The sequence below is a fragment of the Heptranchias perlo genome, chromosome 14 (genome assembly GCF_035084215.1).
Source record: "Heptranchias perlo isolate sHepPer1 chromosome 14, sHepPer1.hap1, whole genome shotgun sequence".
In the NCBI taxonomy this organism is placed as follows: Eukaryota; Metazoa; Chordata; class Chondrichthyes; order Hexanchiformes; family Hexanchidae; genus Heptranchias; species Heptranchias perlo.
Window position 1 is genome coordinate 66,214,120 of NC_090338.1, and position 27,980 is coordinate 66,242,099.

Here is a 27,980-nt window from a genome sequence, read left to right on the forward strand (position 1 = left end):
TGGAGATTCGTGTGTCCAAGAAAGAAACTGATTCTGAGGAGTAGTCCATGGTGAGCTTGATGGTGGGATGGAACTTGTTGATGTTATCGTGTAGTCTCTTTAGTGATTCCTTGCCGTGGGTCCATAGAAAGAAAATGTCGTCGATGTATCTGGTGTATAGTGTTGGTTGGAGGTCTTGTGCAGTGAAGAAGTCCTGCTCGAACTTGTGCATGAAAATGTTGGCGTATTGGGGTGCGAATTTGGTCCCCATGGCTGTTCCGTGTGTTTGGGTAAAGAACTGGTTATCGAAGGTGAAGACATTGTGATCCAGGATGAAGCGGATGAGTTGTAGGATGGCGTCCGGAGATTGGCTGTTGTTGGTGTTGAGTATTGATGCTGTCGCAGTGATGCCGTCATCGTGTATCAGGCAACGGAACCCTGTGTGAGAACCTCTCTGGATACATCGAGGGCATCCTGAAACCCATCGTACAGGGAACCCCCAGCTTCTGTCGCGACACCACAGACTTCCTACAAAAACTCAGTACCCACGGACCAGTTGAACCAGGAACACTTCTCACCACGATGGACGTCTGGAGATTGGCTGTTGTTGGTGTTGAGTATTGATGCTGTCGCAGCGATGCCGTCATCGTGGGGGATACTGGTGTATAGTGCCAACATTTTCATGCACAAGTTCGAGCAGGACTTCTTCACTGCACAAGACCTCCAACCAACACTATACACCAGATACATCGACGACATTTTCTTTCTATGGACCCACGGCAAGGAATCACTAAAGAGACTACACGATAACATCAACAAGTTCCATCCCACCATCAAGCTCACCATGGACTACTCCTCAGAATCAGTTTCTTTCTTGGACACACGAATCTCCATCAAAGACGGGCACCTCAGCACCTCACTCTACCGCAAGCCCACAGACAACCTCACGATGCTTCACTTTTCCAGCTTCCACCCTAACCACGTCAAAGAGGCCATCCCCTATGGACAGGCCCTGCGAATACACAGGGTCTGCTCAGACGAGGAGGAACGCGATGGACACCTACAGACGCTGAAAGACGCCCTCGTAAGAACGGGATATGACGCTCGACTCATCGATCGACAGTTCCGACGGGCCACAGCAAAAAATCGCATAGACCTCCTCAGGAGACTAACACGGGACGCAACCAACAGAGTACCCTTTGTCGTCCAGTACTTCCCCGGAGCGATCAAACTATGCCATGTTCTCCGCAGCCTTCAACATGTCATCAATGACGACGAACACCTCGCTATGGCCATCCCCACACCTCCACTACTCGCCTTTAAACAGCCACCCAACCTCAAACAGACCATCGTTCGCAGCAAATTACCTAGCTTTCAAGAGAACAGCGTCCACGACACCACACAACCCTGCCACGGTAACCTCTGCAAGACATGCCAGATCATCGACACAGATACCACCATCACACGAGAGGACACCACCCACCAGGTGCATGGTTCATACTCCTGTGACTCGGCCAACGTTGTCTACCTCATACGTTGCAGGAAAGGATGCCCCAGAGCATGGTACATTGGCGAGACCATGCAGACGCTGCGACAACGGATGAACGGACACCGCGCAACAATCGCCAGACAGGAGGGTTCCCTCCCAGTCGGGGAACACTTCAGCAGTCATGGACATTCATCCACCGACCTTCGGGTAAGCGTACTCCAAGGCGGCCTTCGAGACACACGACAACGCAAAATCGTCGAGCAGAAATTGATAGCCAAGTTCCGCACCCATGAGGACGGCCTCAACCGGGATCTTGGGTTCATGTCACGCTACACGTTACCCCACCAGTGAACAAATGTTATCTGTTTTTAATATAATGGGTCAGTTGCTGTCTTTTCTATGTTTCTACCTCTCTATCTCTGTTTTTTTTTGTTTGTTGTTTTCTTTTTTTTTGGTGATTTGTATATTCTGAGACCTTGCAGGTAACACCTGTCTGTCTGCACACTGATTGCCTTGGCAACGGGCAGTTGAAAAAACTGTCTGTAATCACCAAGCATTGTTCTGTGAATTATAAATGCGATTTCATTTCGAGGATTTCATTTCGTTCACCTGAGGAAGGAGGAAGCCTCCGAAAGCTTGTGAATTTAAAATAAAATTGCTGGACTATAACTTGGTGTTGTAAAATTGTTTACAATTGTCAACCCCAGTCCATCACCGGCATCTCCACATCTATTTACAAAGCCCAGGATCCCTTTTATAACCGCTTTCTCAACCTGCCCTGCCACCTTGAACGATTTGTGCAAATATACCCCCAGATCTGTCTGTTCCTGTACCACTTTTAGAGTTGTGCCCTCTAGTTTATATTGCCTCTCCTTGTTCTTCCTACCGAAATATATCGCTTCGCATTTTTCTGCGTTAAATTTCATCTGCCACGAATCCGCCCACGCCACCAGCCTGTCTATATATTTTTTTAAATTCGTTCATGGGATGTGGGCGTCGCTGGCGAGGCCGGCATTTATTGCCCATCCCTAATTGCCCTTGAGAAGGTGGTGGTGAGCCGCCTTCTTGAACCACTGCAGTCCGTGTGGTGAAGGTTCTCCCACAGTGCTGTTAGGAAGGGATTTCCAGGATTTTGACCCAGCGACGATGAAGGAATGGCGATATATTTCCAAGTCGGGATGGCGTGTCACTTGGAGGGAAACGTGCAGATGGTGTTGTTCCCACGTACCTGCTACTCTTGTCCTTCTAGGTGGTAGAGGTCGTGGGTTTGGGAGGTGCTGTCAAAGAGGCCTTGGCAAGTTGCTGCAGTGCATCCTGTGGATGGTACACACTGCAGCCACAGTGCGCTGATGGTGATGGGAGTGAATGTTTAGCGTAGTGGATGGGGTGCCAATCAAGCGGGCTGCTTTGTCCTGGTTGGTGTCGAGCTGCTCTCAACCAGGCAAGTGGAGAGTATTCCATCACACTCCTGACTTGTGCCATGTAGATGGTGGAAAGGCTTTGGGGAGTCAGGAGGTGAGTCACTCGCCGCAGAATACCCAGCCTCTGACCTGCTCTTGTAGCCATAGTATTTATATGGCTGGTCCAGTTAAGTTTCCGGTCAATGGTGACCCCCAGGATGTTGATGGTGGGGGATTCGGCGATGTTAATGCCGTTGAATGTCAAGGGGAGGTGGTTGGACTCTCTCTTGTTGGAGAGGTCATTGCCTGGCACTTGTCTGGCGTGAATGTTACTTGCCACTTATGAGTCCAAGCCTGGATGTTGTCCAGGTCTTGCTGCATGCGGGCTCGGACTGCTTCATTATTTGAGGGGTTGCAAATGGAACTGAACACTGTGCAATCATCAGCGAACATCCCCATTTCTGACCTTATGATGGAGGGAAGGTCATTGATGAAGCAGCTGAAGATGGTTGGGCCTAGGACACTGCCCTGAGGAACTCCTGCAGCAATGTCCTGGGGCTGAGATGATTGGCCTCCAACAACCACTACCATCTTCCTTTGTGCTCGGTATGACTCCAGCCACTGGAGAGTTTTCCCCCTGATTCCCATTGACTTCAATTTTACTAGGGCTCCTTGGTGCCACACTCGGTCAAATGCTGCCTTGATGTCAAGGGCAGTCACTCTCACCTCACCTCTGGAATTCAGCTCTTTTGTCTATGTTTGGACAAAGGCTGTAATGAGGTCTGGAGCTGAGTGATCCTGGTGGAACCCAAACTGAGCATCGGTGAGCAGGTTATTTGTGAGTAAGTGCCGCTTGATAGTACTGTCAATGACACCTTCCATCACTTTGCTGATGATTGAGAGTAGACTGATGGGGCGGTAATTGGCCGGATTGGATTTGTCCTGCTTTTTGTGGACAGGACATACCTGGGCAATTTTCCACATTGTGGAGTAGATGCCAGTGTTGTAGCTGTACTGGAACAATTTGGCTAGTTCTGGAGCTATCCTCTTGAAGTCTATCACTATCCTCCTCACTGTTTACTACCCTTCCAACTTTTGTGTCATCTGCAAATTTTGAAATTGTGACCAGTACACCCAAGTCCACTTCATTAATATGTATCAAGAAAAGCAGTGGTCCCAGCACTGAAATCTGGGGAACACCACTGTACACCTCCCTCCAGTCCGAGAAACAACCGTTCACCACTACTCTCTGTTTCCTGTCCCTTAGCCAATTTTATATCCATGTTGCTACTGCCCCCTTTATTCCATGGGCTGCAATCTGGATGATTGGGCGTTTGATAAAGTGCAGCACTTTATCAAACGCCTTTTGAAAGTCCATATACACCACATCAACTCCATTGCCGTTATCTACCCTCTCTGTTACCTCGTCAAAATACTCTATCAGGTTAGTTAAACACGATTTGCCTTTAACAAGGCTGCTGACTTTCCCTAATCAATCCACACTCATCCAAGTGACTGTCAATTCTGTCCCGGATTATCGTTCCTAGAAGTTTCCCCACCACTGAGTTTAAACTGACTGGCCTATAGTTGCTGGGTTTATCCTTACACCCTTTTTTGAACAAGGGTGTAACATTTGCAATTCTCCAGTCCTCTGGCACCACCCCCGTATCTATGGATGTTTGGAAGATTATGGCCAGTACCTCCGCAATTTCCACCCTTACTTCCCTCAGCAACCTACGAGGCTTCCCATCTGGACCGGCTGACTTATCTACTTTAAGTACAGCTAGTCTTTCTCGTACCTCTTCTTTATCAATTTTTAGCCCATCCAGTATCTCAACTATATCTTCCTTTACTGAGACTCTGGCAGCATCTTCTTCCTTGATAAAGACGGATGCAAAGTACTCATTTAGTACCTCGGCCATCTCCTTTATGGTCCCTAATCGCCCCCCCCCCCTCCTCTTACTGCCTGTTTACTGTTTACATGCCTGTAGAAGACTTTTGGATTCCCTTTTATGTTGACCACCAGTCTATTCTCATACTCTCTCTTTGCCCCTCTGAATTCCTTTTTCACTTCCCTTCTGAACTTTCTATATTCTGCCTGGTTCTCACTTGTGTTATCAACCTGACATCTGTCATAAGCCCCTTTTTTCAGTTTCATCTTTCTCACTGTCTCTTTTGTCATCCAGGGAGCTCTGCTTTAGTTGCCCTACCTTTCCGACTCGTGGGAATGTGCCTAGACTGTACCTGAACCATCTCCTCTTTAAAGGCCGCCTACTGTTCAATTACGGTTTTGCCTGCCAATCTTTGATTCCAATTTACCCGAGCCAGGTCTGTTCTCATCCCAGTGAAAATGTCCCTCATCCAATTGCGTATCTTTACTTTAGATTGCTCCGTGTCCTTTTCCATAGCTATTCTAAACCTTATCATACTATGATCGCTGCTCCGTAAATGCTCCCCCACTGACACTTGCTCCACTTGGCTCACCTCATTCCCTAGAGCCAAGTCTGGCAATGTCTCCTTCCTCGTTGGGCCGGAAACGCACTGGTTAAGAAAGTTATCCTGAACACATTTCAAAAATTCCTCCCCCTCTGTGCCCCTTATATTATTTTTGTTTTTCCAGTCTATATTAGGATAGTTGAAGTCCCCCGTTATCACTACTCTATAGCTTTTGCATCTCTCTGTAATTTCCCTGCAAATTTGCTCCTCTATCTTCTTCCCACTAGTTGGTGGCCTATAGAATACAACCAGTAATGTAATGGCACCTCTTTTATTTCTTAACTCTAACCAAATAGATTCTGTCCTTGACCCCTCCAGGACATCCTCTCTCTCCAGTACTGCAATATTCTCTTTAATCAATACTGCCACCTCCCCCCACCTTCTTTCCCTCCCTATCTTTCCTGAACACCTTGTATCCAGGAATATTTAGTACCCAATCCTGCCCTTTTTTGAGCCACATCATATTCCCACATGGCCATTTGCGCCTGCAGCTCACCAACCTTGTTTACCATGCTTCGTGCATTTACACACATGCACTGCAAACCAGTCTTAGACTTTCTTGTGCTCTTAGTCTGATCCCACCTAATACTGCACTATTAGCAGCTCTAGCGCTATTTTTCTCCCCCAATCCTTTGTACCCCTTGTTTCTCCTTTCTATTGCTACATCCTGGTGCCCAGGTGCCCATCTCCCTGACAAATTAGTTTAAACCCTCCCCCACAGCACTAGCAAACCTCCCCGCGAGGACATTGGTCCCAGCTCTGTGGAGGTGCAACCCGTCTGGCCTGTACAGGTCCCACCTTCCCCAGAACTGGTCCCAATAACCCAGGATTGTAAAGCCCTCCCTCCTGAACCATCTCTCTAGCCACGCTTTCATCTGCTCAATCTTCCTATTTCTATACTCACTAGCTCGTGGCACTGGGGGAGTAATCTGGAGATTACTACCTTCGAGGTCCTGCTTCTTAATCTCTTTCCTAAAATCTGCCTGCAGGATCTCTACCTATGTCATTGGTACCGATATGGACCACGACCTCAGGCTGTTCACTCTCCCCCCCCCCCCACTCCAGAATGTTCTGCAGCCGCTCAGTGAAGCGCTTTGGGAAATCCTGAGCTCATGAAAGCACTGTATAAATTCAAATTCTTTCTTCAAAATGGCATCGGGGTCCTATTGACATCATAACACCCTGATTAAAATACCTAAATTAGCTTTCTTCTGGCGGCTACCTGGGACGCCTATTCTGAGGACCCCAGCAAAATGGAGACAATGTGAATGGGGCAGTAAGATCTGTCCCGCAATTTTTGGGCTGACTGCCAACGCATTTCCGCTGGGCGGGAGGTCTCGAAATCTCCCCCACCTGATACTTGGGATAACGGCTGGTTGGGGAGTGAGTGACGAGGATGATAAGTTTAAAATTGTCACTGTGGGAGTGAGGAGAGAGGTAAGGAGAAATTTCTTTATACAGAAGGTTGTTAGAGAATGGAGTTGTTGAGACAGAAGCCATTGCATCTTTTGAGGGAAAATTGGATATATATTTGGAACAGGAGACACAGCGCGAAGTCAGAGCCGGGCTGTGGGTTTAATTTTGGATTGCTGAAGCTAGCACAGACACGGTGGGCTGAATGGCCTCCTTCTGACATCGGGGCTTAGTGAGTTAAATTATGAGGATAGGTTGCATAAACTTGGCTTGTATTCCCTTCAGCATACAAGATTGAGGGATGATCAGATCGAATTGCTAAAAGGATTCTAAGATTCGATACAGTTGATAAGAGAAACTATTTCTTCTGGTGGGGGAATCAAGAACAAGGAGACAAAATTTTAAAATTAGAGCTAGGCCATGCATGAGCTAAGTCAGGACGCTCTTTTTCACACAATGGGTAGTAGAAATGTGGAGCTCTCTCTCTCAAAAGGCTGTGTCCCAGCAGGGATAATTGGAGCTTTCAAGACTGACATCAATAGGTATTTGTTGAGCAAGGGTATCAAGGGATATGGAGCAAATGGAGTTGAGGTACAGATCAGCCGTGATCTAATTGAATGTCGGAGCAGGTTCGAGGGGATGTATGGCCCCTAATGTTCCTATGTTCTGTACTGTGAAATTTTATATCATTCAATAGCAAAGCTGTTACCTTCAGAGGTTGCAGACGATTGAAAAACACACACGTTATCAGTGACTGCAATGGCCTTAAAACCGTGTTTCTGACTTTTCATCGTAGAATTTTCGAATTGTGACAGAGCAATTTCTCAACTGCCTCTGTGCTTTGATGAAGTGATAGAACAAGCGGATGGGGAAACAGCTTCCTGCTGTTCTAAGGCCACTTGTAGCCTCTCCAGCTAACCAGGCACAGAATGGGAATCGAACCAGGGACCTTCCTGCTTTGCGTGGCGCAGTCCCATGCCGTACAGTGGATTTAATTAATGAGTATTGCTGAGTATTTTGCTCATGGATGTTAACCTGAATTTTTTTTTCTCTTAAATAAAAGCTGAAATATTCCCAGGCCTAGATGAGAAGGCTAGAAGTGAAGGGGAATTGGGTCACAAGTGAAGGGGGGTTGGGTCACAAGTGAAGGGGAGTTGGGTCACAAGTGAAGGGGAGTTGGGTCACAAGTGAAGGGGGGTTGGGTCACAAGTGAAGGGGGGTTGGGTCACAAGTGAAGGGGAGTTGGGTCACAAGTGATGGGGAGTTGGGTCACAAGTGAAGGGGAGTTGGGTCACAAGTGAAGGGGAGTTGGGTCACAAGTGAAGGGGAGTTGGGTCACAAGTGATGGGGAGTTGGGTCACAAGTGAAGGGGAGTTGGGTCACAAGTGAAGGGGAGTTGGGTCACAAGTGAAGGGGAGTTGGGTCACAAGTGAAGGGGAGTTGGGTCACAAGTGATGGGGAGTTGGGTCACAAGTGAAGGGGAGTTGGGTCACAAGTGAAGGGGAGTTGGGTCACAAGTGAAGGGGAGTTGGGTCACAAGTGAAGGGGAGTTGGGTCACAAGTGATGGGGAGTTGGGTCACAAGTGATGGGGAGTTGGGTCACAAGTGAAGGGGAGTTGGGTCACAAGTGATGGGGAGTTGGGTCACAAGTGATGGGGAGTTGGGTCACAAGTGAAGGGGAGTTGGGTCACAAGTGATGGGGAGTTGGGTCACAAATGGCCCACAAATCATTTATTTAGTACTTGTTACATAAAATCAACTAACTCTGATGATCTGTGGGGAAGAATGGTAAAGATAAGAATTGTGTAGCAAGTTTACGGACAGGCTGAAATATTGTCTGAAGGAGTGATATATCTGACACAGGAAAAGATGACAACAGTTACACGCCATATTTCACAAACACAAATTATCAGTCGCAGGATCTCATCAGTATGAAGAAACAAGGATTTTGACACTTTACATCAACGCTAAGAAGCAAAGAAGGAACTTATATTAACATAACACTGTATCATGTCTCTCAGAAACATCCCAAAGCTCTTTACGTACAATGAATTGCTCTGGAGTACAGTGAGGCTTGTTATGTGGGCAAAGACAGCAGCCATCTTGCATGTGGAAAGGTCCAATGAGACTGACCAGTTATCCTGTTTTGCAGCAGTGTTGGTTGAGGGAGGAATGTTGGTCAAGACAATGGGGGTAATTTTCACCTAATCCACCTGGCGGGAAACTGACAGGATCAGATTGGCCACCAGTTTCACACCCTGCCCGATTTTACTCTCCACTGACGTCACTTTCACGCCGGGGTGGGGGGGACACGGCTAGGTTAAAATTACCCACACTGCCTCACATTTCAGCTGACACACTCACATACTAACGTTTTATCGCAACTACACTGAAGCAAAATTGCTTCCGCCATCAATCATTTTTCCCCCATAATTTTCTCTTCAACATGCTGGGTACTTAATACAATGTCCTAATCTTGAACTTGGCTCAGTTGGTAGCGCTCTCACCTCTGGGCCATAAAGCTGTTGGTTCAATCCCCAAATCTGGCAATCTGAGAGCAGCATATAGGCTGGCGCTCCAGTGCAGTACTGAGGGATGCTGTACTGCCAAAGGTGTCAGCCTTCTGATGGGATGCTAAACGGAGGTCCCATCTGCCTGTTTAGGTGCATATTAAAGATCCCATGGTACTGGCCTTGGCTCAGTGGTAGCACTCTCACCTCTGAGTCAGAAGGTTGTGGGTTCAAGTCCCAATCAAAAGACTTGAGCTTATAATCTAGACTGACATTTCAGTGTAGTACTGAAGGAGTGCTGCTCTATCGGAGGTGCCGTCTTTTGGGTGAGACATTTAAACCGAGGCCCCGTCTTCCCACTCGGATGCATGTAAAAGATCCCCTGGCACTATTCAAAGAAGAGCAGGGGGTTCTCCCCAGTGTCCTGGGCCAATATTGATCCCTCAACCAACGTCACTGAAAAAAAAGATTATCTGGTCGTTATCACATTGCTGTTTGTGGGACCTTGCTGTGCGCAAATTGGCTGGCATGTTTCATACATTACAACAGTGACTACACTTTAAAAAGTATATCATTGGTTGAAAAGCGCTTTGGGACGTCCTGAGGTTGTGAAAGGCGCTATATAAATGCAAGTTCTTTCTTTCTCTTTTTCTTTCTTTTATTAAAAGATCAGGAGTACTCCTGGTGTCCTGGCCCACATTCCTCCCTCAGCCAACATCACCAAAACCAGATTGATTGGCCATTGATCTCCTTGCTGCTGTGGGACTTACTGACACAAGAATAGCTGATGCATTATCTTACATAAGAACAGTCACTATATTCCGATACTAATCCATTGTGCTGGTGTGATGAGGTGCTATATAAATGCAAATATTATTATTATTATGCATTTTTGCCCCTTTGTATCGCCATAATAGACAAACTTCCTGGAGGGATGTGGTGCCTGGACACTGCAATAAGTCAGTCTCTGTCCCCTTCCTTCCTGCTGCTCAACAACGGAGATGTATTGCAATAAACAGGGGTCTCAATGCAGTTCAAAGCACTGATACAGCAAACTGTGACATGAAGGCCACAACTCAAGTGAGTAAACGCACTGTGTCATAGTTGGTCAGGAGGATTCCAGCTTTGATCCCCAGGCTGTGTTGAGTTCGTCAGTCTCAGCAAGGTCAGTTTTACAGGTGCTTTGTACAGGAGCCCCTGAACTGGGGAAGGGAAAAATCAGGCAGGGTTCTTGATCACTGACTCCTGCTGGAAAGCTCATTGTGGGTATTGGATAAAGGGAAACGCAGCTGATTCCTGTCCTGTTCTCGCACGATATCTACACGTGTACGTTTTAGAGCAAGGATCATTGGATAATGATCAGGAGCAGGAACCAATTGGGCGGCAGCCAATTTGCACACAGCCAGGTCCCACGAACAGCAATGAGATAAATTACCAGATAATCTGTTTTTAGTGATGTTGGTTGAGGGATAAATATTGGCCAGGACACTGGGAGAACTCCCCTGCTCTTCTTCGAATATGCTGTGGGATCTTTTACGTCCACTAAAACAGTTGCATGTAAAGTATTTTGGTTATTTGTAAGAGATGTGATAAGGCGCTATATAAATATAAGTTTTTTCTTTAACTACAACCTTATTCTGTGCTGACGTTATTGCTAAATGTGGAATGATTCATCTTTAAGTTTGCTTTGAGGAAATCCCCATCAGCTCAGCGTTTGATTCCTGGTTTGTTACTTGTTGGTGGTCAGCTCTTTGGCTGGGAAAAGGAAGGATGACAGAAACACAAAATCCACTTCACTGCAACATTTTAAAGGGGGCCTGGATACTGACATTTTGGTTAGGCTCAGTTTCGACCGAGAACTTCCAACTCGACGCACGTCCTATTAGCAGCTTCCAAAACAGGCCCGATACAGTCTGCATCGACGCCAAGCGATTCCACCTTCACAAACTGCTGGGTGACTCACAGTGGGTGTAGTGGCGGGATTAGCCCTAGGTCAGTTGGTAGCACTCTCGCCTCTGAGTCAATGGTTCATGAGTTCAAGTCCCACTCCAGAGACTTGAGCGCATAATCTAGGCTGACCCTCCAGTGCAGTACTGAAGGAGTGCTGCACTGTCAGAGGTGTCGTCTTTCAGATGAGACGTTAAACCGAGGCCCCGTCTGCCCTCTCAGGTGGACATAAAAGATCCCATGACACCATTTCCAAGAAGAGCAGGATCCTGGCCAACACTTATCCCTCAACCAACATCACTAAAAATAGGTTATTTGATTATTGTTGTTTGTGCACAAATTGGCTCCCTACATTACAACAGTGACTACACTTCAAAAGTACTTTATTAGCTGTAAAGCGCTTTGGGACATTCTGAAGTCGTGAAAGGTGCTATATGAATGTAAGTTTTTCTTTTTTTCCAAAGGACATACCCTCCATTGAGTATACCCGTTTTTTATTTTTGGAGGCTAAGTGCCCTGACTGCAAAAGCACGTGATCAAGGCATCATCTTCTGATAAATATCATGGGCTCTGTAAACAATACCAAAATGAAGAGTTATTTTTATTCCATACTATTTATATTATCAGCGATTCATTTTGAGACCAAACCTCATAAGTGAATGCTGATGATATTCGGGGATGAGTGCTTAATGCATTCTTGCTCCAATCCTCTGTTCGCCATTTTAACTGAAGTGTTTACCTGTATAGAATGAGTGAGTTAACACCTGTGTTAAAATAGCAGACAGGGGAACTACACAGGAATACACAGAAGTTACAACACGGAAACAGGCCATTCAGCCCAACCAGTCTGTGTCAGCATTTATCCTCCATGCGAGCAAGTAGTCCAAATCATGTTTAACCACCCTGATCCCACATCCCTTCAACCTCTTCTCCTTCATCCACCTCTCCAATCTAATCCTGATTGTTGACATAGTTTCTACCTCAACCACTAACCCTGAAGTGAATCTCACAGCCTCACAACTCTCTGTGAGAAGAAGTTTCCCTTGCTCTCTGTTCCAAATCTCTCACATTTAATCTTGCATCTACGGCCCTTCGTTCTTGACCCCTCAAATACTGGAAACACTCTGCTACTATCTACCCCGTCCCATCCTTCCATAATTTTAAACACTTCTATTATATTGCCCCGTAATCTGCGTTGTTCGTACGAGAAAAGATCCAACTTTTTAAAAATTAATTCTCGGGATCTAGGTGTCGCTGGCAAGGCCAGCATTTATTGCCCATCCCTAGTTGCCCTTCAGAAGGCAGAGGTGGACCTCCTGCTTGAACCACTGCAGCCCATGTGCCGATAGGTAGGGAATTCCAGGATTTTGACCCAGCGATAGGGTGGCCAGCCCTCCAGGATTGACCTACAAAAATTACAAATTAGTCTCCTGCACGCTGCTGAGAGCAACCCGAGTAAAAAAATCATAGAGGCATTAAAATGATTGTTTGTTTTTCATTTTCTTTGAACATTTTAGTTATAAAAATATTGGAGATGCGAGAAAAAAAATTGTTTGAATGGGTGAGGCGGCTGGGGGCAGGAGGTCATATGACGAAACCTCCAGGAATACATCCAACCAGAGTTGGCAACCCTACCCAGCAACAAAGAAGGAACGGCGATATATGTCGATATTGGGATGGTGTGTGACTTGGAGGGAAATTTGATGTCTTTCTTCATATTTTTATTTCCTCATACCAGTCGGCATCCTAGTGAATCTATGTTGAACCCTCTCTAAAGCCTCAATATCCTTCCTTTTGTGTGGAGCCCAATACTGTACACAGTACACTAACTAAGGTCCAATTAAAATTTTGTATGAACACCAGACTAATATTAAAAACAGCTATCTCTAGTCTCAAAAAAGTTTAATGGTACAGCAGGAAACAAGGGTCAGGAAACAAAGACATTATATTAACAGATTGCCACAATGTATATGCTTCTCTATTATAGTCTGCAGTCCAGCTCAGTGGGGAAATATTCTTTTACATGAGGTGCTATGCAATCTACTGCTAATAATTAAAGGTTTTTTTTCCCACAAAATAATTCAAATTAAGCAACATAAATAACACAGCAAGGTGGCAGTTTATAATGCAAATTATCAGATAATTCAAATTAAACTACTCTAAATTAGGAGGATTGAACTGTACATATCAGAAAATGATTTTGTATATATAAAAAGTCCACTCCAAAACGCTGGAAAACGCACCAAATAAAGTCTCAAAAAAAATCAAAATTGTCTCGGGAACTTGGCTTGTATTCCGAGTGTAGAAGAGTGAGGGATGATCTAATCGAGGTGATTAAAATATTAAAAGGGTTTGATAGGGTAGATACGGAGAAACTACTTCCTCTGGTGGGGGGAAATCAAGAACAAGGGAACATCATCTTAAAATCAGGAAGCAATTTTTCACACAAAGGGTAGTGGAAATCTGGAACTCTCTCCATCAAAAGACTGTGGATGCTGAGGGTCGATTGGAGCTTTCAAGACCGAAATCGACAGATTTTTTTTTTAGCTAAGGGTATTGAGGGATATGGAGCAAAGGTGGGTAAATGGAGTTGACGTACAGGTCAGCCATGATCTAATTGAATGGTGGGGCAGGCCCAAGGGGCTGAATGGCCTCCTCCTGTTCCTAATGTTCCTATCATGCAGTGCAAAGGGGGCAGGTTCAGCAGCGAGAGAACCTGCGCCAGAAAGAAAAAGAGCTCACTGTTTATGTAGTGTATTTTTCTGATGAGAAAGAAATAAGTCATAGCAGGTTCTATATTTACAGCGGTGAGATCTCCGAACCCTGCTGCCTCCCTCCCCATTTACTTAAATTTCCAATATCTTTATGGGACAAGGTGAATTAAAAACTGAAACCTCAGCATTATATTAACAGGCAGTAAATTGTCCCCTGCAGTGAGATGTTCCTGTATCCCTCAGTGGGACTATATACAGTGATTGAAACTTGGAGTAACTTAGATCGCCATTGAGAGGAAGACCAACGGTGAAGTGAGATTTCTCATCCAAAACGCTCATCCCAAGGAATGGAAACTAGAAAAAATGGAAAACTGGTTTGAAGCTGTCCCTTTCTAATCCCAGGAACACTTTCCCAAGTCACACAACCTGCTGGCAACTGAGATCTCCTGTGCACCAGATGCGAGCAGGCAAGTCAGAATTCCTGGCAGGATTCCTGGACCAGCCGACGTCACTGTGCGAGGCAATCTGTGGCACACATTTCTTTTAATGACGGACGACAACTTACTTGCACTGCACTTTTGGAAAAGCATCACTTCCCAAACAGGCTCACATTGGCATCAGTTATTGTGCAAACATCGAGGCATTGTGCAAGCCTCGGTCTTGCAGTCATTCATAATATCCCGATTTTGTATTATAAGGTAGACTAAGCAGAGGGCTTCTTCATGTGAGCTTGACTGCTGTAATCTGATCAGCCTTTCCACAATATTCCCTACCTAACAGTACCATGACAGCACTATCAGTACCAGGGCTGCAGCTGTTCAAGCAGAAGTCCTTACCACCATCTTCTCAGGGCGACCAGGGTGTGGCAAAATATGCCAGCCTTGCCAGTGTCACCCACATCCCGAGAACGAATAAATCAAAAAAGTTCTTATAACTGCACAGAAAGAGACTTCCTTTGGAGATAGCCGCAACTGGTCTGCACTGAGTTAGCTGATCTCAGTCAGGGTCACAGTGGATCTAACTAATTGTCCTCAATGCCTCTAGGCTAGAGGGTGGAAGAATGAGGCAGGGTGTTCACTAAACTCTTGGCCCCTAATGGAAAAGTGTGAATACTGGGAGAGAACAGGATTGGGATTCTGCTGTGACGCCACCTGCGGTCGGATAGCCCACCAGCACTCGATGGCTGGGCTCGCTTGTGAAGAATGGCCGCTTGAGTGAAGCACTGGAGGGCGGCTGATGCCTGTGGTACTGTACCCTAGCGAGAGTCAGTGCCTTCGGGAGAGGAGGGTGGGAGGAGGGGGAGAAACATCTCTTGAGTGATACATTTGAAATAGCCAAGCCTTTAATCCACGATGGAACAGGATACATCTCCTGAGAAAATGACAGATGATATTCCTCAATGTCGAAATTATTTTAAGTACCACATAAAATGCTCTTTAAAGCATTACTTGCGGTACTTAAATTTCAATATTTTCCCTAAAAGCCTGCTCAGTATTATCCTGACTACTTTGTGCGTCTACTAATCATTGGCACAAGTGACCTCTCACAGCAGCACCTGCCACAGAAAGAAAAATCCCACCAATTTACCGTGTCTAGCGAATTACTGCCCGAGTACTGAAAGAAAGACTTGCATTTATATAGCACCTTTCACAACCTCAGGACGTCTCAAAGTACTTTACAGCCAATGAAGTACTTTTTTTTGGTGTAGTCACTGTTGTAATGTAGGAAACGTGGCAGCCAATTTGCACACAGCAAGGGATCCACAAACAGCAATGAGATAAATAACCAGATAATCTGTTTTTTTTTACTGATGCTGGTTGTGGGATAAATATTGGCCGGGACACTGGGGAGAACTCCTCTGCTCTTCTTTCGAAATAGTGTCCCTGGGATCTTTTACATCCACCTGAGAGGGCAGATGGGGGCCTCGGTTTAACGTCTCATCCGAAAGACGGCACCTCTGACAGTGCAGCGCTCCCTCAGTACTTCACTGGAGTACACATAAAATATCCCAGGGACAGTTAAAGATGCCAGTTTTCTGATTATTAACAGATTGCTTTGCTGCAACATTATCTCTTGCCCTATAGGTCGCGCACAGAACATTGGACAGTACGTTTTCAGTATTTGGAGATTGTTGCAAGGCATCAGAGCTCCGAGCTGTAACATCACAGCTGATACTCAACAGCCTTAGCAGGTGCTGCTGTCGGATCAAGGGGAAAATGCGCCTTCCTGTAAGAGGTTGCTAAATAATAAATGCTCTGCTCCATTAACTGACACATAATACATCCCTGTAGAGTGCAGAGGTTTCCCATTGCTTGCAGTTGGATCTATAACATCTGTGATGTGCAGTTAAAAGAGAATGCAAAATCACGCCTAAAACACTTAGCACTTCCTCTCTCAACACCACACCTTCTTCTGGAATATAGTTCCACAGATTGCTATCCCACTCTAATACCTGGTATAGGTGAGCAGTGTTCAAGGGGAGTCTGAGGATAGAGTGCTGACAGATTGATCGACCTCCACAAACACACCCCCCACCCCCCCAACTTGTCCAAAACCCAGCCGCCTATTCCTTGACGAGCACTACGTGCTGCTCACCCATCGTCCTCCTCCCCTCACCACCGCCCCCCCACCCCCCCACCATTGTTGCTGACCTTCACCGGCTCCCCGTTTCCCCCAACGCCTCAAGTTTAAAATCCTCAATTTGCCTGGTGGAACTCTCTAGGCTCACGTGTGACAAATGGCTTCTTGGATGGTGTGCAAGGTGGCTGACACCTGGGAAACTCTTCCCCCGCAGGAATTAGTGCCTTCAAGGAGAGAAGATAGAAAGATTCAGAGGAAAACAAATGATACTCCGAACAGCTAGGGCCTCGGGCTGTGAATGTTTGTCAATGGACACTTTTCAGCAAATATAGAGCTTTAAGCTTGCCTACAACAACAACTTGCATTTATATAGCGCCTTTAACGTAGACAGAATTTGACATCGAGCCATATAAGGCGATATTAGGACAGGTGACCAAAAGCTTGGTCAAAGTGGTAGGATTTAAGGAGCGTCTTAAAAGAGGAGAGAGAGTTAGAGAGGCGGAGAGGTTTAGGGAGGGAATTCCAGAGCTTAGGGCCTAGGCGGCTAAAGGCACGGCCGCTAATGGTGGGGTGAGGGAAATCGAGGATGCACAAGAGGCCAGAACTGGAGAAGCGCAGAGATCTCCAACAGCGTAAAGTCGATTTTTTTTTTTGGCAAGAACAAGTCTTGTCCAACTCTGACAGATTCCCCAGACTAGACTTTTGGAATAGTTTCATTTTGCTAAAAACCATTCGGTCTGTGAGTTCAAACACGGGACCAAAATATTCAATTATGTGAATTGTGCATACTTTCCCTCAGGTTGCTTAAAGAGACAGCATCCCCACAGCAACAAGACCACAGGCAGGTCAATCATTGGGTAAACAGCTTAATGTGAAAACGCACCTCAAAGCCCATCACTTTTGATCCCATGATAAGTTTCTATTGACAGCACTAGTGATCTGCGATGAGTTTTTATTCAAAATGTCACAACTATCAATCATACCTTTAAACGTGCATGTGGTTTTATGTACCTGGTTAAAAAGTCTTTAACGTGATAATAACCCATTGACGAGAAAACCCTTTCTTCACAGTGACAAGTATGAACAATTAAGGCCATTCGGCCTGTCTAGTGCATCCCTCTGTAGAAACCTATGATCCCCACTTCACAGCATTTAATTACCTCTCCAGTGCCTCCTGAAATTTTTGCCTCCACTACATTAGCCAGAAGACCATCCAGGTATTAATCACGCTCTAGATGGAGAAGTTCTTCCTGACATCAGTCCTGAACTTGCCTTCGACTAGACTGTCCCCTTGTCTGACTGGCATGGTTTGCCCTGGAATAATACTCTACATTAATCCTTTCAGCCTTGGTTCATTGGTAACGCTCTCGCCTTGGAGGCAGAAGGTTGTCGGTTCAAGTCCCAACCCAGAGATTTGAGCACATAATCGAGGCTGACACTTCAGTGCAGTACTGCTGCACTGTCGGAGGTGCTGTCTTTTGGATGAGATGTTAAACCGAGGCCCCATCTGCTCTTTTAGATGGACACAAACGATCCCACAGCACTATTCGAAGAAGAGCAGGGAGTTCTCCCGACGTCCTGGCCAATATTTATCCCTCAACCAATATTTAAAAATAGATGATCGGGCCATTATTTCACTGCTGTTTGTGAGACCTTCCTGTGTGCAAATTGGCTGCAGTGTTTCCTACATCACAACAGTGACTACACTTCAAAATTTCTTCATTGGCTATAAAGCACTTTGGGACGTCCTGAGGTTATGAAAGGCACTATATAAATGCAAGACTTTCTTTTCTTAAAGGAGCCCAGTGCCCTCACCAAAACCATCCAAGTTGCTAATTGGTTCTTGCTTTGTAAAGAAATAGATCCTGGCATCTGTCCTAAACTCAACCTTCACACCCCGGACTTTGTTACACACCTGCAACTTCCATGTGAAATTGACAGGCTTGGAAGAATAGTAACTTTAATTTTGGGAGTATGTATTTTCTTTAGAGCATTACCGTATTCGTTGTTTGTGGTTGCAAGAGCTGATGGCTGGTCTACTCTCAGCCACTGCCAATCCTGCCCACGGATAACACAAGCCAGCAGCTTAATGCTCTCATTCTCCTTCCTCCCTGGCCCCCGCCACCCTCCAATCTTTGTAAGGAACTGTTCAGCCATCTCTTGGTTTCTCCCTGCAGAAGGGCTGAGATCAGGAAGTCACCGGATGGAGTGGGGGATTTTCTTATTGTTGAGATAACTAAATGGAGGATGAAGCCCAATGGGATAGTACATCAAGAAGGTAGCAAAGGGTTAAGGAGAACATGAGGCAAATCAGGAAGTAGTGGTCAAGTGATGTCAAGCTTTGGGTTTTCATAGCCTGTAGATTCTGGGAACATAGGAAAATGAGTCAGATATTCAGCCTGTCAAAACTGTTCCAGCATATTGTTAACTATAGCTCCCCATATTTTTAATTGCAATTCCACACTCTTCTTGATATCCTTAATGTCCTTACTTGCCAAGCAAGTATCAACTTCACTTTTAAACATCTCAGTTGATTCTGTCTCTGTGACCTTCTGAGGCCGTGGATCCCACATTCTCACAGCCCTTTTGTGGGATTTTCTTTTCTCCTGGATTCACTTCCAACTGACGTAACTCAGATTTTAAGATTATATTCCCCAGTTCTGGATTCCTCTACCAGAGGGGGAGAGTCATTCCCTACCTACCCAGTCAATTCCCGTCATTATTTTAAGCATCTCATTCAGATCACTGCTTAACCTCATCATCTCCAGGAGATATAACCCAACTTAACTCGGTCTCTCATCATAACTCAGTCCATTCCCTGCTGAATCGGCACTGCACCTTCTCCAGGCCTGTGTATCTTCTTAAGACACAAACGCCCAAAACTGGACAGAATATCCAAAGTCGGACCAAAGTTATATATAACCGCAATAATATTTTCTTCCTTTTATATTCCACACCTCTTTTGATGAAGCACACTATCCCATAAGCATTTTTCACTGCTTTTTGTACTTGTGAGCTAACTTTTAATGAATGATGTATCTGGGATCCTAAGCCCCTTTTGTCTATCCTCCCCCTCCACCCAAGGGAGATGAAACGGAAGTGAATGGAAAGGAAAATTTGCTGGGGGTTTTATAACAGGCAGCCGATCCGGTTCTGCCCATTTTGTGCCCTCGCCAAAGCTGAATTTCACCCCCAACACTTCCCCCGTTTATACAGTATTTCCAGTTGCCATTCTAATGCCCAAAGTCCACTTCCTCAGACTTGATGTTAAACTGGACCTGGCATTGTTCTGCCCATCTATCTAGCAATTGTTTGCACTCTTCTTCACAATTCACTATACCTCCTGGCTTAGTATCATCTGCGAATTGTGGATCTTCTCCTCTCTATTCCTAAATCAGGGAAGACTGAGGAAGGTAGGGAGCTGCATGGCTTTGAGTTGGGGGAGAGAATGGGGTAAATTTTCATCTTTACCGCACGGACAGTAACCTGGCAGAGTGGATCGGGCGCCCATTATAGAAACCGTCCAATTTTCATTCCATTGATTTCAACGGGATGAAAATCGGTCCGATTCTATAACAGGCAGGTAAATCCACTCTCACAGGTTACCGCCCAGGTGGTGAGGACAAGAATTTATCCCAACAAGACAGAGTAAGTGATAGTGTGGTGAGTCTTGATTTCAATGCAGTGCTGATGTATTAAGGGATGAAGAGCATGTGGGATTGAGCCTAGGCCTCATTGTTCTCCAGTATACTGGATTGATGCTCCACCCCAATGGACCACTGAGGAACAAGTCAAGTTAAGTCAGACCATCTTTGCAGCTCTATGACACTCTGCAGCAGTTTGGCAGGGGGTCGGGGGGACAGGTGGGGCATTGTTGGGGTGAGATCCCTCGCTGTGTCAAGTGAGCAGGCTGGAACTTGAACTTGAAAACAAAGGCTTTTTATTGCAGTCCATCCTGACCATGAAAACAAGGGACTTCAGGGCAGAGATCTCCTCATTGGACAGATAAGGGGCATCCTTCAGCATTCCTTCATTGTCGCAGGGTCAAAATCCTGGAACTCCCTACTAACAGCACTGTGGGAGCACCATCACCACACGGACTGCAGCGGTTCAAGAAGGCCCACATTCTCAAGGGCAACTAGGGGTAGATAATAAATACTGACCTTGCCTTGGGAAATCATCCCATCTTTGGTCCGCCTGGTTTTGCCACCCTCATTACCAAAGGGCTGCAGTCCGTGTGGTGAAGGTGCTTCCACAGTGCTGTTAGGTAGGGAGTTACAGGATTTTGACCCAGGGATGAAGGAATGGTGACAGATGTCCAAGTCAAGATGTTGTGTGAGGATGTTAGTCCCATGCACCTGCTGCCCTTGACCTTCTAGGCGGTAGAGATCGCGGCTTCGAGGTACTGTCATAGAAGCCTTTGTGAGGTGATGCAGTGCATTCGGTGGACAATACACACTGCAGCTACAGTGCGCCGATGGTGTTTAAGCCAGTGGCTGGGGTGCCGATTAAGCGGACTGCTTTGTCCTGTTATGTTTTGTCTAAACTGCATTTTACTGCTCTTAATGTGTTAAGAATCATTTTGTAAGATTGCCTTGGGATGAAATAACGGGGAATTGTCACATTCCTGCTCATCCCGTTGCATTTGTACATGTAGGTTTACACAAGTAGTTATGCTATGATGTCAACCTGCAACAGATGGTACTTTTGAGAAATGATCCGTTCAGGTTAAATCCCTGCCGCACAATACTCATAGATAAGGCCCTTTTTTTTTGCCCTTTTATAGTTAATTCGACAATCCTGAACTTTTCCATTAATCCAAATCTTTTCGCACATCGGACAGGCTCTTGGACCAACAAAAATACTCTCAACACTGCGTAGATTGGCTGATGTTCAATTCTAAGGTCAACTTCACAAAAGAGAAAATGTAACAAGAGCCAAAAGATGAAGGCCTTGAAATTATGAGATCACTGCTGTGAGCATAGGATGATCGTGTTTTAAAGTAAATGTGCTCTGCCTGTCAGTGAAACGTGTTTTCAACTAAATCTCGTTAAACCAACTTCCTTGACATTCCCTTGGTACATCTTCACAGAGTTGCCGGGAACACAGAGAAGGACTGCCAAATTGGCACGAAGATGCATGGCTACACCGTGTGCTTTTTTTTTGGAGGGCGGGACTTCTGATTTTTTTTTTTCATCGACAATCCTAGGCACAGGGCCAAGGCCTCTCATACAAGGCACCAACAAAGTTAGAAAAGAAAATATTGAGAACAAGTATTGCTTGAATGTTTAGGGGGAAAAAATGAAATTGGAGTTCCATGAAATACTTGCTTTGGTTGTCTGTAGTTGAGAGATGTGGAATTCATTGAGAACTTCCAATATGTACAGGGCTGCTCCACTACAATTCACTGACAGAAACTATGAATGACAGGCCCTGAAAGCGTACACTCTCAAACACACAGCACGACCTCTTGGCCTTTAACCCTCATCTGCAATATTTAACAACAGCACAGGTAAACTCCCAATGCTGTTTCCAGTTTACATCGATTAGACATCGCCAGAGGATAATCTAAAATCCGGCACCTGAGAGCTACAAACTTAAGAGATAGAAAGAGATGCTGGACATCGAGAATAAAAACACAGAGACACTGCACAGCAGGTCAGTCAGCATCTGAAAGAGTAAAGACAGGCTTTGAAAGGGACTCTTCCTCACAGCTCTTAGGTAAATAGACAGTCACAAACTGCCTGTCCTTTCTTGTTTGTGACCCTATATTTGCCAATCGTTCAGATCAACAGTTCCACCCTGAACTTTAACCCATTTTTATCTTTCCCACCCGCTGTGCGATCGGGGACGTGTTTAGTTCTTGCTGAACTTGTTTCCAGGTTCATTAAAATTGAATATTGAAAGGAAAAATTTACAGGGCTATGGGAAAGAGCAGGGGAGTGGGACTAATTGGATAGCTCTTTCAAAGAGCAGGCACAGTCATGATGGGCCGAATGGCCTCCTTCTGACCTGTATGATTCTATGATTCTGTAAAGAAACAGATTTATTAAAGGTTTAAAGCACATTCACATTCAGCTGATCCAGCTCTGCTTCCAAACTCCCTCTTGCAGACTGTCTTCCTTGTCCAGCCTGGATCTAATTGATTAGCAAATTGTTGCATTATCAAATATTGATTGTTGTGGGACTGCCATACTTACACTGAAAAGAAAACAATGACACTTACTGAAGTAAAGGGACATCTATAAATGCTCAAAATATTTGATTACAGGCTGTTTATAGTATATCTGTGGCACGGGATGAAAACACAGAAGAGAAACTGTTTTACCTCTCTGGTTGATTTAATTATTGAGAGTACGTCAGGCTGTATTTCAAACAAGAACACTTTACGGTATATTCCGCAAAACCTCAAACCCAGAACCAAATCAGTAGAATTCAATAATAAATTCATTTCGTACAATAATGCTAAGGCCGCTTTAATCAGACATGATTACAGACATTACAGGCTGTAGATGTGCCAGGAGTAACTGCCGTAGTGTACTAGCAGTGCAAGCCGTAGCATGTGGCTATGCCAGCTGTAGTGTGCCGGCAGTAATGTGCTGACAGTAGTGTGCCAGCAGTAATGTGCCAGCCATAGCTTGTGGCCATGCCAGCTGTAGTGTGCCAGCATAATGTGCTGACATTAGTGTGCCATATGTAGTGTAGTGCCAGCCGTAGCATGTGGCCGTGCCAGCTGTAGTGTGCCGGCAGTAATGTGCTGACAGTAGTGTGCCAGCAGTAATGTGCCAGCCATAGCTTGTGGCCATGCCAGCTGTAGTGTGCCAGCATAATGTGCTGACAGTAGTGTGCCATATGTAGTGTAGTGCCAGCCGTAGTGTGCCGTATGTAGTGTGCTGGCAGTGGTGTGCCAGCAGTAGTGTAGTGCCAGCCGTAGCATGTGGCCGTGTCAGCTGGACCTCCATCCATACCAAACAAGGTCACCATGTCGGAGGAGGAGAGGGCACTGCCGGGAGATGGGGCTCCCAGGCCAGAAGTTTCCTCATCTCCTCCCAGGCTGGGAACCAATCGACAGTTCAGAACGCCCAGCGAAAGTAGGCTTACCAGCCAGTCAACTGACAGGAGTGCGGCCCTCCTTGGGGTTCAGGCCTGGACTCCTGAGGACTTCAAGTATCTTAGCCAGTTTTAGGTCCTTTGTAAAGGGGCCAATAGGAATACTTACAGCGGTGCGGGAGGGGGGAACACAGCACCTAAGAGGTCACCCTCTGCCAAAAGTCCTGGCCCCCTCCAACTAGCAGGCGCCTCAGAGACACCACTAGGGATGGGTGCCCATTACCGGTGTTATAATGAGGTGATCTCCCACTGACCCTGTGTACTGCCTCTGATTTGTCACGCTGCTTGTCCGATACCCAGTATTGAATGAGCAGAAATTTCCTCCAATTAAGTACTGGTAAAACCGAAGCCATTGTTTTTGGTCACTGCCACAAATTCCATTCCCTAGCCACCGACTCCATCTCCCCCTCTGGCCACTGTCTGAGGTTGAACCAGACTGTTTGTAACCTCGGCCAAAAACTCTGCTGTCCGTATCCTAATTCGCACCAAGTCCCGTTCTCCCATCACCCCTGTGTTCGCTGATCCACATTGGCTCCTGGTTCGGCAACGCCTCAATTTTAAAATTCTTATCCTTGTTTTCAAATCCCTCCATGGCCTCACCCCTCCCTATCTCTGTAACCTCCTCCAGCTCTATAACCCTCCGAGATTGCTACACTCCTCCAATTCTGGCCTCTTGCGCATCCCCAATTTTATTGCTCCACCTCTGGCTTCAGCTGCCTCGGGCCTAAGCTCTGGAATTTCCTCCCTAAACCTCTCTACCTCTTTCTCTCCTCCTTTGAGACACTCCTTAAAACCCACCTCTTCGAACAAGCTTTTGGTCACCTGTCCTTGTGTGGTTCATTGTCAAATTTTGTTTGATAATCGCTCCTGTGAAGCGGCTTGGGACGTTTTACTACGTTTATAAGGCACTATATAAATGCAAGTTGTTGTTGTTGTTAGCACTGAAAGGTCACCAGCAGCTGTATCCCGGCCTTTACACAGATTGTCAGCCCCAACAGTACTGACAAGAGCCTTTCCTGTCTTAATGACTCCTTGCTCACTCGACTCGTTGCTCCTTCCAGCTCTGGTACTGGACACGATAGATACACATACGTACCGGTGATTCCTCAGCCTGTACACTAGATGGCTCTGTACTTGGAGTCCATTTTTAAGTAAGTTAATTATGTTAGTTTGTTATGGCTGCCTCATAGTAGCAATTTAACTTTGCTACAGACGTATAGGGGGTTAAATTGGTTAACCCCCGAAAACGGGTGCGGGGTCACGGTGTGCGATTAACCCGCGCTCGATCATTGAGATGCAGGCAGCACGTAACATTCGTGCTGTCTGCTGTTTTACATGATTGCTGCGTGCAACCAGCGCTACCTATGCTGTTGAGTGCCTGCTCACCAGCAAGGGGCCCAGATATCGCGAGTGGCTATCATCATTTAAAGGGGGGGGGGTACACTGTGGCTGCAGGAAGTGGTGGAAGTCAATGGTGAAGTGAATCTGTGCTGCAATATAGTGAAGCATGGTGATGATGGAATTTTTAAATGAGCAACTACTTGGCTGCTCAAAATTTGCAGGATTCTTCTATTTTCAAAATATAAGATACGGGTCTGAACGGAGATCAGAAATCGCACACGCAAAACACGGATGCAGGTCCCATCCTTATATTTACAAACTGTTGAGTTCTCTCAAAACATTGAATAAAGATTGCTCACAACTACATCCCACATCCTCCAATCTGCACGCCAGACCCCACCAATCTGAGTTTGTACCGGGCTGGTGAGGGAGCGTGCACCAAGGTTCTCTGATGATGCAATAGAGGCCTTGGTGCAAGAGGTGGACAGAAGGAGGGGCATCCTATATCCACAGTGGGTGGGGGGGGGGGGGCCAAGGGGCCCTCTAGACATATGCTCCCGAACCAGTGGGAGGCAGTAGGGGCCAAGGTCAAAATCTTTTCCCAAAGGTCGGGGAGTCTATAACGAGGGGGCATAGATTTAAGGTGAGAGGGGAGAGATACAAAAGGGTCCAGAGGGGCAATTTTTTCACTCAAAGGGTGGTGAGTGTCTGGAACGAGCTGCCAGAGGCAGTAGTAGAGGCGGGTACAATTTTGTCTTTTAAAAAGCATTTGGACAGTTACGTGGGTAAGATGGGTATAGAGGGATATGGGCCAAGTGCAGGCAACTGGGACTAGCTTAGTGGTATAAACTGGGCGACATGGACATGTTGGGCCGAAGGGCCTGTTTCCATGTTGTAAACTTCTATGATTCTATGATTCAGGAGCATAGCACCGCGAACATGAATGCAGTGCAGGAAGAAGTGCAATGATTTGACACAAGTGGTCAAGGTGAGTGAGGTCAACTGTCAAGTGCCATCTCCTACCAACTGCACCACTAGCCGCATCCACTGCTCCATGTACTACACTCACCCCCCCCCAGCACCCACCTACCAACAAACTCTTTCCATCAGTACTCAATTCTTCCAATCAGATGCTTCATCTCACCCTCACACATTACCACTGTTGCAAGCCGCACACCCACAACTCACAGGTCACACACATTGGCAGCTATTCAACCATGACAGCCACATCACCCAAACATCTTTCAGGGCACTCATCAACACACTTCCCTCTTTCTTGCAGGAGAAGGTGGCGCATAACAGGAGGCAGCGAGTGGCAGTGACTCCATGGAACATGAACCTGCTGTCCTCTCTCAGGATGACAGCATTCCTGTCCCACTCCTGCTACTCCGCCAGTGCTCTTGCTGTTGCCTGTCAGCTTGCCAGCCCACTCCCTGTAGAGTATTGAAACTTTATTATAGGAACATAGGCCATTTAGCCCCTCGAGCCTGTTCTGCCATTCAGTGAGATCATGGCTGATCTGTGACCTAACTCCATATACCCGCCTTATCCGAATATACCTCAACACCTTTGACTAACAAAAATCTATCAATCTCAGATTTAAAATTAACAATTGAGCTCACATCAACTGTCGTTTGCGGAAGAGTTCTCCAAACTTCTACCACCCTTTGTGTGTAGAAATGTTTCCTAACTTCACTCCTGGCTCTAATTTTTAGGCTATGTCCCCTAGTCCTAGTATTCAAGAAGAGGGGACCTCCAAACACAGGTACAAATGCATCAGCAGCCAGAAGCAATAATCCAGCAACTAACCTGTAACTCCTGCATGCTCCCTTTAAATAGCGCTGGTGAGGGGTCCTCCATGCCATTTAAGACCTGTTCAACTGTGCGAGGTTAAGACAGTGCATTGGGCTGGAGCATGGAGTTCCAAAATCGCATCTGTCCCTTTAAATCAGCGTTGCACACTGATCTACCACATAATCTCCCTACTTTACATACTGCCGGCGGTCGTTAAGTGCGTGTGCGCAAATGCCTTTACTGATATGGCGTCCTGCGCACATCACGCCGGAAGTGGGGCTCATATGGGCCCGTTTTAGCCCCCATATTATCATGAGAATCATAGAACGTCTCAGTAAAGAGGCAAACCATTCAGCCCATCAAGTCTGTCCTGCTGATTTTCTTCACATGAGCCACCTAGTTTAATCCCACTCTCCTGCTTGCTCCTTACACCCTTTAATATGTCTCTTTTTCAAGCATCTTTCCAAATCCTTTTTAAAATAATTTATTGACTCAACAGTTTGTGGTCGAGAATTCCACATTCTAACCATGCTCTGAGTAAAGATTTTTTTTAACTTCTCTTTAATTGTTTTACACAAAATTACATGGAATGTGCAGCAAAGAAACAGGCAATCCAGCCCATCTGGTCAACGTCTGTGTACTGTACCCTATATCCAGCACTGTACTCTAAACTGTATCCTGTATTCAGTGGTATATTCTCTACTGTACCCTCTATTATGTACTATACTCTATATTCTAAACTGCACCCTGTATTCAGAACTATGCTCTATATTCTATACTGTACCCTGTATTCAGTACTAGAATCGATACTATATTCCATATTCAGTACTGTACTATATATTCTATACTGCACCATGTATTCAGTAATATACTCTATACTGTACTCTGTATCCAGTACTGTACTCTATATTCAGTACTGTATATTCAGTACCCTATATTATACCCTGTATTCTGTAATGTATCCTGTATTCAGTGCAATAGTCTATATTCTATACTGTATCCTGTATTCTGTACTATAGTCTATATTCTATACCCTGTATTCTGTACTGTACACCTTATTCTGTACTGTATGCCATATGCTATATTGTACCCTCTATTCAGTACTAGTCTATATTCTATACTGTATCCTGCACTATTGTCTATATTCTATACTGTACCTTGTATTCAATACTATGCTCCATAATGTATCCTGTATTCAGTACTGTAC

General features: G+C 45.7%; 1 protein-coding gene across 1 annotated transcript in view; it reads right to left on the reverse strand.

Moving 5' to 3' along the window:
* The window catches only part of adam19b (ADAM metallopeptidase domain 19b), a 173,083-nt gene that overhangs the window by 126,986 nt on the left and 18,117 nt on the right, over positions 1-27,980 (reverse strand). The window lies entirely within an intron of this gene.